Source organism: Arvicola amphibius, chromosome 10 (genome assembly GCF_903992535.2).
Source record: "Arvicola amphibius chromosome 10, mArvAmp1.2, whole genome shotgun sequence".
NCBI classification, from domain to species: domain Eukaryota; kingdom Metazoa; phylum Chordata; class Mammalia; order Rodentia; family Cricetidae; genus Arvicola; species Arvicola amphibius.
In genome coordinates this window covers 80,348,326-80,359,580 of record NC_052056.1, presented here as the reverse complement: position 1 = coordinate 80,359,580, position 11,255 = coordinate 80,348,326, and positions in this window count along the sequence as shown.

Sequence of the window (11,255 nt, the reverse complement as noted above, 5' to 3'; positions counted from 1 at the left end):
CTCCAAAGCTGCAGAGAAACCCTGTCTCGAAAAAACCAAAAAAAAAAATAAAATAAAATAAAATAAATAAATAAATAAAAAATAAAAAAATAAAAGGATGGAAGGAAATGGTTGGATAGATGGAATTCACAAATGGAACTGGCCTTTAGTAACTCAGGACTGAATAATTTTAGTTTAACTTATTGCGTACAAGCCTCTGTGTGTGTGCGTGTGCATGCATGTGCGCATGCATCTCCACATCATGCATGCTTGCATACGCATGATTTGGAGAGTTGGGGCATGCCATGGTGCAAGTGTAATGTCAAAGGACAGCTATCAGGAGCTGACTCTCCTGCTGCCTTTATGTATGTTAAGGGCCAAACTCAGGTTTCCAGAATTGCACAGTAAGTGTCTGTACTTGCTGAGCCAACTCTCAAGCCCCATAATTTAATAGTAGCATAAAAATATCTCATTCAGGAATATTTGCCTTTTCCCAAATTCACTTCAAACAGGATGACAGCTACTTTGGAGATTCCTATGTAAAGTTCCATTTAAAAAAATTATACTTTCTTGCTAGGCAGTGGTGGTACATGCCTTTAATCCCAGCACTCGGAAGGCAGAGGTAGGTGAATCTTTCTAAGTTCAAGGCCAGCGTGGTCTACAGAGCAAGTTCCAGGACAGCCAGGGCTACACAGAGAAACCCTGTCTTATAAACTAATATCTTATATATATATATATATATATATACACACACACACACACACACACACACACATATAGTTTTTTAATAACACATACAGTCCTGCCAATTACCCACTCAACACACATTACTGTGTCACCCTAATTCCTCTCATCCTTAAACATTTATGCAGTTCACAGTGTGCCAAGTCCAAGCTTCTGAAACTCAACAGTTTCCATCCGAATTAAGCCTGATAAATCACTTTCCATAGTGAGTGGCACATAGTTGGATATACGGATAAAATAGTTCACTTTTGGAATAAAAAGGAAAGCATTCACCCTTGCTATATATACATGTATATATGCTACAAGAATTGGTGCGTGTCCAGAAGAAAGGGCAGTGCCTCTCTGGAATCCTCTGGCATTTCTGTCTCTGCCAACTGAGCTAAAGGTTGCTCTTTAAACCACGCACACCACTAGCCAGTCCCAGCCAGTCAGGTAATCCTACCCCAAGGACAAGCTTTTTTAAGGTGCCTTGTCAACCCCTGTTCCTTGCCTTGTCCGACTCCCGCAGACCAGTCAAACTTATTTTCAAGGCGTGTATAATTACTCAATTTCCGTGTCAGTCACGAGAACCGGTTGGATTGGGCCAGTGGGAACACAGGTGGCTCACTTGCCTGGCATTTGCCATAACCTCAGTCCCAAGAAAGCTTGTAACCTCTGCCATGATGGGGCTGCTGGTCTCAGTGTGGTGACTTTGGGGATCATATGCCTAGAATTTGAAGCCACTGAGATTCCTGCTGGCTTCTTGCTCTGTGAGGCATGTAGCTAACAGTCCTTTCTCAGAGCTCCTGTGTGCTTTTGTGTTTGGGGGGTTGGGGGGCTAAACAAGAGGTTCCCTGGAATCACCAGTTCCAGCACCAGCTCTGAAGTTTCACCAGAGAAGCCAGGGGAGAGGACTTTGCAAACACCTCTCTCTGCCCTCCCCTCAGGCTACAATTCAGATTTGACATTTTGCCGGACTTGAGAAACCCTGAGCTGAGTTACATTCCTAGCACTTCAAGGATTCCTGGGAGGTCAGTTGCTGCTCTCAGGGGCCAAGAAGTGGTGAAAATATCTTCTGGGCTCTCGGGGCACCTCTGTGACATTACGAAAAAGCTTTGCACAGGGATTGCCATAGCCTGGTCTCCTAAGAAAAGAAAAAAAGAGGCATGTATTTTCTAATGAGAGCTTCCTGCCAGGCTAGGCCAAAGGTCTCTTCTGCTCTCCTTTTGCTAGCCTAACCAAAAGGAACACTCGCCATTAATTGGTGGTAAGATTTCTCAACACTGATATTACTGACATTTGGGACAGGATATGTCTTTGATGGAGAGGCTGCCTTGGACACCAGAGGTGACAGGCAGCAGCATCCCTGGATCTATAACCACAAGATGCCGGTAACTCTCTGCCCCTCCCAGAGGGATAACTGAAAATGTCTGAGCTGTTGGCAGTACCCCTGGGGATACAAACACTGCTGGTTTAGCACCAGTGAGTTATGGCAATACCAGGCAAGTGAACAGATACTTGCTAAGCACTCATTAGGTTAAAAGCAGCCGCTGAGGCAAGGATGGGAGGAGGTTGACCCTGAGAGAGTGGAGAGAAAATGCAACCGCCACCAGTCAAGTAAAGGAGGCGGGATCAGGAAGAAGTTGTCCCAAAGGGTGGAGAACATCAGGACACATGAAGAAGTAGCCTTCTAGGAGGTGGCACTCAGCAGGTAGGGTGCTCACAGCAAGCAGGAGGTCTCAGGTTTATCCCTAGCACACATAAACCAAGTATACTGGTACTCTCTTCACTCAGGAGGTGGTGGAAGCAGGGGAGTTCAAGGTCATCCCCTGTCACGTAGTGAGTTTCAGGCCAGCAAAGGCTGCTTAAGACCCTTTCTTTCTTCCTTTTTTCTCTTTCTTTTTCTTTTCTTTTTTTTTCAAGACAGGGTTTCTCTGTGTCACCCTGGCTATGCTGGAACTTGCTTTGTACACCATGCTGGCCTCGAGCTAACAGAGATCTGCCTGCCTCTGCCTCCCAGGTGCTGAAATCAAAGGTTTGCACCACCATGACTGGACTTTTAGGACCCTTTCTGAAAGAAAAAACAAAAAGCAGGAGGAAGAGGGATTGCTGTCCCAAAGGCAAGTGAGTGTGACTGAGGAAGAATGAACTTTCTAGCGTGGCTTAAAATCAAGCCCAGGATTTAAAAGAGATCCAGTAATAGTGAGCAAGGAAAGTCAGAATACACATCTTCCTCGCATAAAGGAATTCAGGGGGCTGGAGAGATGGCTCAGTGGTTAAGAGCACTTCCAGAGGTCCTGAGTTCAATTCCCAGCAACCACATGATGGCTCACAACCATCTATAATGAGGTCTGGCGCCTTCTTCTGGCCTGCAGGCATCCACACAAACAGAACATTGTGTACATAATAAAATAAATATTTTTTTAAAAAAGGAATTCAGTATTTGTACACATGACAACAACTTGAAAACCCTTTTAGTGAAAGAAGCTGAGGTTGTCAAGATGGCTCAGTGGGCAAAGGTGCTTGCTGCTAGACCTGACCATCTGTTTCAATCCCTGGGACCCAAATGGTAGAGGGAGGAAATACACTCCTGAAGGTGGTCTTCCACTGTCTCCATGTGTGCCAAGACATACTCTCATTCTGACATACAATAGATAATAAAAAAAATTTAAAAAAAGACATGAGGTCTGGAGAGATGGCTCAGCGATTAAGAGCATTGGTTGCTCTTCTAGAGGTCCTGAGTTTAATTCCCCGCAACCACATGGTGACTCACAGCCATCTGTAATGAGATCTGGTGCCCTCTTCTGGCCTGGAGGCATACATGCAGGCAAAACATTGATACATAATAAATAAATAAATCTACAAAAAAAAAAAAGATGGATGCCAAGTAGAGTGAAAGACACTTTCAATCCCGAGGTAAAGACAGAGAGATCTCTGAATTCCAGGACAGCCAGGGCTACATAGAAAAACCTTGTCTAAAAAAAAAAAAAAAAAAAAAAAAGAGAGAGAGGAAGAAGGAGAAAGAAGGAGAAAGAAGAAAAAAAAAAGAAAAGAGAAGAGAAAAAAGAAAGAAGCCAGAAACCAAGCTTCCACTTCTATAAATGTACAGAATAGGCCAGTCCATTTAGTGAGAAAGCAGATTAGTGTCGCCAGGCCTGATGGGAGAGGAAGCTGGAGAGTGAGTGACGATGTGGCACGAGGTTGCTCTGGGGGACTTCAGATTCTGGAGTCACATAGTGACAATGGTGGCACAGTCCTATAAAGTCCGTAATAGCCATTGAATAGTAGACTGTAAAGAGAACTTTGTGAAGCGTGAATTATATGTCAATTAAAAAGAAAGGGTCACTCATGCTAGCTTGGGGGTACACAATACCAACCCAAGTACCCCGCGCTTCATTTATTTACTTAGTATTTATTTAGTGGTTCTTGGGAATGAACCTAACACCTCAAGCAAACTAGGTGTAGTGCTTAAATTGAGTGCCAACTTGTAGGGATCTAGACTCGCATACAAGACAAAGCTCTGAGCATAAGGGGTTTTTAGACTGGGCTAATTAGGTGGGAAGCTCCACCCTAATGTAATACCGTTCCATTGCGCTGGGCTCCCACATTGGGTAAAACGAAGGTGACCAGCTAAGCACCGGCAATTATCTCCCTCTGCTTCCTGACTTTGGATATCAGGATTCTCAGCTCCTACCAAGTTCCAGGGGTAAACTCAGAGTCTCAGGTTTTACCTGCTAAACCATCTCTCTGGCCCCATCCCACAGATGCCACATGATCATCTGCCTCAAGCTCCTTCCGCCAGACTTCCCCATCATGGTGGACTGTACCTTCAAACTGTGAACCCAAACAAGTCCTTCCTCCCTTAAATTGCTTGTGTCCAGTATTTTATTACAGCATCGAGAAAAGCAACTAGTACACCAAACAAGTGTTGTCCTGTTGGGCTACGTCCCCAGCCCCGAACCCCTTTTAACTATTTTGAAACAGGATTTTCCTGGGTTTCCCAGGCTCCCTTAAGCCCACAGTCCTCCTGCCTCAGCCTCCTGAGTAATGGGATTGTAGGTCTGCATCACTACACCTGGCTACCAACCGTTTGTACTCTCCCAGTTAATAGGAATGATAATGGTGGTAAATCAGGGCTGGATGGTGTCATATACTGAGCTTGCTCAGTGCACTTTGCTTACAGCACCTCTGACATTGAAACCATCCAATGCTTCATGGCCCCTTACTCACCCACTCACTCTTGAGAATGCTTTACTACCTCCTATTGCAAACTCTGGACTCTGTGAGATACACACACACACACACACACACACACACACACACACACACCAATCCTGTCCCATCTTCACTTGGTCATAATATTTATTTTCTTTAGTGTCTGGGTAAAAGTGAGGTTTCCCAAGAGCAAGGAATCGTATCCGCTGCCTCTGCTTCTTGCAGCACTTTATCTCAAGGGTGGAATGCCTGCTATTTAACAGGCACTAAGTAAACATCGAATGACAGACCAGCCTGTGGAAACCTTTGAGGTCACAAAGAACAAGCAACCTGCTTTACAGCTGAGGAAAGGGGGTGAATAAAAAAGTTATCCCACAGCAACTTGGAGGCACATTTGTAATCCCAAGACTCAGGAGTCAGAGGCAGGTGGCTCTCTATGAATCTGACTACAGAGAGCATACCAGGCAAGCCAGGGCTAAATAGTGAGACTTTTTTTTTGTTAAGCATGGTGGCACACACCTTTAATCCCAGCGAGCAGAAGACAGAGGCAGGCGGATCTCTGTGAGTTCGAGGCCAACCTGGCCTACACAGTGAGTTTCAGGACAACCAGAGCTACACAGAGAAACCCTGTCTTGAAAGCAAAACAAACAAACAAAACAAAACAGAAAACAAGCAAACATATCCTCCAATGTAACATGAAAGAGCCAGGCCTGCTTGTTTGGGTTTCTGTCCTGCCCAGCACCCCACAGCTGGCAAGCCCCAAAGAAATAACACAGAGATCTCTATAAGTTATAAAGCTGATTGGCCCATTAGCTCTAGCCTCTCACTGGCTAACTCTCACATCTTGATTAACCCATTTTTCTGATCTATGTTAGCCATGTGGCTCAGTACCTTTCTCAGTGGTTGCAGATCACATCCTGCTGCTTCAGTGGTCTGGGCAGGAGTGGGAGAAATCAACTTCCTCCCAGAATTTTCCTGTTCTCATTACATTTCTACTTCCTGTCTGGTTTTCCCACCTATAATTTCTGCCTGGCCAATCAACGTTTTATTTAAAACATGATTGACAGATTACAGACAATTCTCCCGCACCACTCCAAAACTTCCCCTAAGAAGCCAATGGATGGTTGGGTGTTACTGGTTTAAACTGGAGAGCTGGGGAGGTGTCTAAGCTCCTCCTAGAGGCTATGACTAGGATGGAACTCGGCTCCACCAGTTCTCTGTAGTTGGCTCATATTGCTTTGCTGGGATGGGGTGGTCATGCTTTCCCCTCCAGACGGCACCTGTAACCTCCTCTCCATTCTCTAATAACAGAAGTTTGTTCTCTGAGGAAAAATAACCCACCATCTCTGAGATTTGTGCACTTGGACCAATGTTCCAAGAGTAAGCACACTGGGACTGGAAAGACGGCTTGGGCAACAAGCATGAGGACCTACGCTAGGATCCCCGGTTCAGTGGTTGTGCATCTACAGTCCTGGTGCTGAGGAGGCAGAGACAGGATCCCTGGTGCTCACTGGTGAGTTTCAGGTTCCGTGAGAGATACTAACTCAATAAAGGAGGTGAAGAGCCATCAAAGCAAACATCTGACATCAACATCTGGCCTCTGCATGTGCACATGTACTCAGGAATACGTCCGCTCATACACAAAGTAGAGACAGGTCCCAGTTCTGGCCAATTAGCACTTCATCTTCTCTTGGTCAGAGTCATGGGTCAGAAAAGGAAGCACCTGACCAGCGTAAAACCAATGGAATGGGTTTTGAGATCGTGTAGAAAGTGAGCAGGTGAGATGCAAACCTGGGACTCTACCTCTTGGGCTTCTCGGGAAGAACCAACTGTGGCATTCATTGAAGCCCCATATGAAACCCAACCTCCCTCAAACACAAATCACCTAGGACTTAAGCCTCTGGCTTTGATTTGCAAAACGGAGACGTAACAGACACAACAGGTGACTAGCTCCCATGGCTACCCTAACAGAGTCAAGAACAAAGTTCCCACCATAAAGCGGCTGTGAGGAGGGAGCGCCTCTGCTTATTTGCATAGAGGAGAGGGAACAGGTGTCTCTCAGCCTAGAAATCACTGAAGGAAATTTCTGACTTCCGGCAAGCATTTGATTGGAGGGCTTGAACAAGATGCTGGGTGTGTAACCTGTCCTTCCTTTTTCTTTCTCGAGCTGTCCGGACCCTCAGACACACGCCTTCTACTGATACCGTAGATACCTAGTCCCTGAAGTAACCCAGGCTGGGACTAGCAAAGTTAGTTTGATCCCGAGGGAGGCTGTGTCTGACCAAGCTGGGTCTCCTGTGAAATTTGCACACAGAGTTTAGATTTCTAGTGTCCTGATTTGCACAGCAATGTTACCAGTGTCTGTCTCCCCACAAAACCCAACTTGTTCACTGATGTTGCTCTCGGAGAGCTCCAAGAGGCACACACAAGAACCAACTCTTGAGGGGGGCTAAATAACACACAAAGATCAGATTTTTGGTGCAATTGGGGTCTTAGGTTTAAAGGTAATTAAACTGTAGATTCTGGGTGGTCTGAGATAGCCGAAATTGTTCTGTTGGGTTGTAAGGCAAAGATCTAAGGACAAGGCTTCTGGGGCTGGCCTTGGAACTAACCTGCAGGAGGAAGGTGGTGGGGAGAGGGAGGGGGACACACAGCGTTTGACCTCAGCAGGTAGCTAGGGCTGAGATTAGATGATTGGGGAAAAGCCTGTCTGTCCCCAGAGGAGGCCTGCCTAAACAGCTAGGTGCCGGTGGGTGGAGATTTCACTGCCTGCAGCCTGTTCCAGACAAGCTGTATAACCCTAGCCGTGGATGTAGGAGTATTTGAGCATAGTGTATTAGTACGTTTTTATTAGTGAACACAAATGAGGCAGGCAGGGTGACCCGTGCTGTAATGTAAGTATTCAAGATGACGATGGCAGGAAGATGATGAATTTGAGGCCAGCCTGGGCAGCAGTGTGAGACCCTGTCTGAACATTTTTTTTTTACATTCATTAATTGTAATGCCATGGCCTGTGTATAGTGGTCAAAAGACAACCTGCAGCAATTACACTCTCCTTCCACTGTCTGTAGGGAAAATACCCCACCCCCCAAAACAGGGTTCTAACACAGGCTCAAGGTACAGGAAGTCTGCTGCTCATGAAATTCCTGGACCATGGCTAACCCGCCTCACATACCCAGAGGTTGCAAAAACAGGCAGTCTGACGCATCTTGGACAAGTTGTTTATCCAGCAAAACAGTTTCTGGATCAGGGAAGCCTGCCTCCCTCAGACCGCATGACAGCTCCACTGCACCAGTGGGCACTATGCTGCTGGGTCTCCGGGCACCCCTCTCAGGCCAGTAAAAGTTGGCTCTTATGGACAAAATGGCTCAGCAGGCAAAGGAGCTTGCAACCAAGTGTTAGTGATCTGAGTTCAATCCCAGAAACCCTATCGTGGAAGCCCAGAACTGACCTCTGCCCTCAAATGCCCCCAAACAAAAAGTTGGCTCTTGCGCTTAAGGCGGATTTAAGTATTTATTCTTTCATTTACCTCTGCCAGTTTAATTCTTATTATTTGGATCTCTGGGATCAAACTGGAGTTATCAGACTTGGCAGCAGGCACCATTCATTATTTGCTGAACTAACTCACCAGCCCCACCCTGTTTTCTAGGTGGTGCTGGGAATTGAACTCATGGCCTCCTGAATGCTAGGCAAGCATTGCCCCTGTACTACTCCCAGCCCTTTCTGCCTCCAAATAAATAAATTAAAATTTTGAAATTTAAAAAATGAAAAGGGTCGAGGGCGGTGGTACTGGCTTCTAATCCCAGCACTGGGGAGGCAAAGGCAGTCAGATCTTTTTGAGTTCAAGGCCATCCTGGGGGCTAGAGAGATGGCTTATGGGTTCCTGAGTTCAATTCCTAGCATCCACATGGTGGCTTACAACCATCTGTAATGGGATCTGATACCCTCTTCTGTCTGGTACCCTCTTCCATCATGCAAGCATACATGCAAAGAGAGTAGTCACACACATAAATAAGTCTTTCAAGGCCAACCTAGTCTACATAGAGTTCCAGGCCAGCCAGGGCTACATGCTGAGACCATAAATGAGTAAAATATGTAAGGAAGACATGTGGAAGTAGGTCCTTGTCTTTCCACACAAAGCAGAAAATGAAAAGAGTGAAGGAAGCTGATGCCTGAGAGCTTCAGGCAGATGGAAACAGGCTTGCTCCTGACGTCAAGGAGGACTGAATTGTTCTAAAAGATATGCTTCCTGTCACCTGCCAGGACGGCCTAGGAGTTCAAGCTGGAGTTACCCAGGAGACAGACCCGGCACGGTTGAGAGGGAAAGAAGCTTTCCAGGCCCCCGAAGAGGCTTTAAGAGGGGACAAAAGACCCACAAGTCTTAGGAAACCCAAGAAGAAATTGAGGTGTGTGTGTGTGTGTGTGTGTGTGTGTGTGTGTGTGTGTGTGAAGATTAGTCATCCATCCCTCTGGGAGGATTTAAACGGAAACCTGGGTTTTGTGACTTAAGCCTGTAGTTCCACTCTCTGGAAGCTGAAGTAGCAGGTAAAGCACTTGCCACCAAGACTAATGACCTGAGTTTGGTCCCTGGAACTCTGGTCTCTATATCTGCACTATGGTACCTGTATAAATACACACACCATGGTCATTGTTTTTCACAAAGAGTTCAGAGCCTGCCTAAACTATATAGAGAGACTTTGGATCAAAATAAAAGTTAATTTGATCTCTGACTTTATGTACAAATTCCACAAAAAGAGCTGGGTGGTGGTGGTGGACACTAATTCCAGTGCTTGGGCAGCAGAGGCAAGTGGACCTCTGTGAATTCGAGACCAGAGCGAGTTCCAGGACTGCCACGAACACACACAGAGAAATCCCACCTCCGGGAAGAAAACAAAAACAAAAAATAAACTCAGGCCGGGCGGTGGTGGCTCATGCCTTTAATCCCAGTACTGGGGAGGCAGAGGCAGGTGGATCTCTGTGAGTTCAAGGCCAGCCTGGGCTACATGAGCTAGTTCTAGGAAAGGCTCCAAAGTTTCAGAGAAACCCTGTCTTGAAAAACCAAATAAATAAATAAATAAATAGTAAATTCAACAAAATGAAGAAGAAACAAAGGAAAATGAAAATAAACTTCAAGCAGTAAAAGCAAATTTTTAAAAAATTAATTTATTTACATTTTATGTACATTGGTTTTTTTCCTGCAGATATGTCTGTATGAGGCTGTCAGATCCCCTGGAACAGGGGTTACAGACAGCCGTGAGCTGCCATGTGGGTGCTAGGAATTGAACCAGGTCCTCTGGAAGAGCAGCCAGTGCTGTTAACTGCTGAGCCATCTCTCCAGCCCTCATGAAAAGAAAACATTTTAACCTTTTATTATTTAAAACTTTTATCTACTCTTACGTGTGTGTATAATGTTTGTGGGGGTGTGTATGTGTGTGGAGGTCAACTTTGTGGGGTTGGTTCTCTCTCACCTTTATGTGAGTCCTAGGGATCTGACTCCAATTACAGATGGAGCTTGTCTGGCAAGCACTTCCCAATGAGTCATCTCACTGTTCATTTATTAGAAACATATTATTGTTCACTACGTTTACATATTAGTGGTTACACATGTGCATTCACATGTGGGTTTGAGTGTGTGTGTTCATTTTCTCCTTCTACTATATGGGGTTCAGGAGTAGAATTCAGGTCATTAGGCTTGTGAGTCAAGTGTCTTAATGCATTGAGCAATCTTACTGGCCTGCAATTTGTTTTGTGTGACCAGGTTCCAGTATATAGCCCTGGCTGGCTTAGCATTCTCTATATAGACTGTGCCTCCTCAAGCTTACAGAGATCTGCCTGCCTCTGCCTCTCCTGTGCTTGAATAAAAGATGTGTGTCACCACATCTGGCACAAACCCCTCTTAAAATTACATTTGTTTATTATTTACTTATTTGTGTGTTTGGCATATGTGTGTGTCACATCATGAATACAGAGGCCAGAGGATATCTTGAAGAAGTAGGTTCTACCCTTCCATCTTTGATGGGTTCCAGGGATTGAACTCAGGTCATCAAGCTTGGTAGCAGGCACCTTTACCCACTGAACCGTCTCAGCAACCCTTATCTTTAGTTATAGAGTTAAAACCTCAGGGCCGGGGACTAGGGATCAGTGGCAGACCTCTTATCTAATATGCATAAGGTTCTGGACTCCAGCCCCAGGACCTGCCCTCACCCCATTATGCTGTAAAAGAGGAAAAAAAGGAAGAAAGGAAGAAAAGCCATGGTTTGGGAAACACTCCTTTTTTCCTTTTTTTTTTGCTTTGTGCCATGTGTGTGCCAGGTATTCAAAGAGGTAGAAGAGGGCAT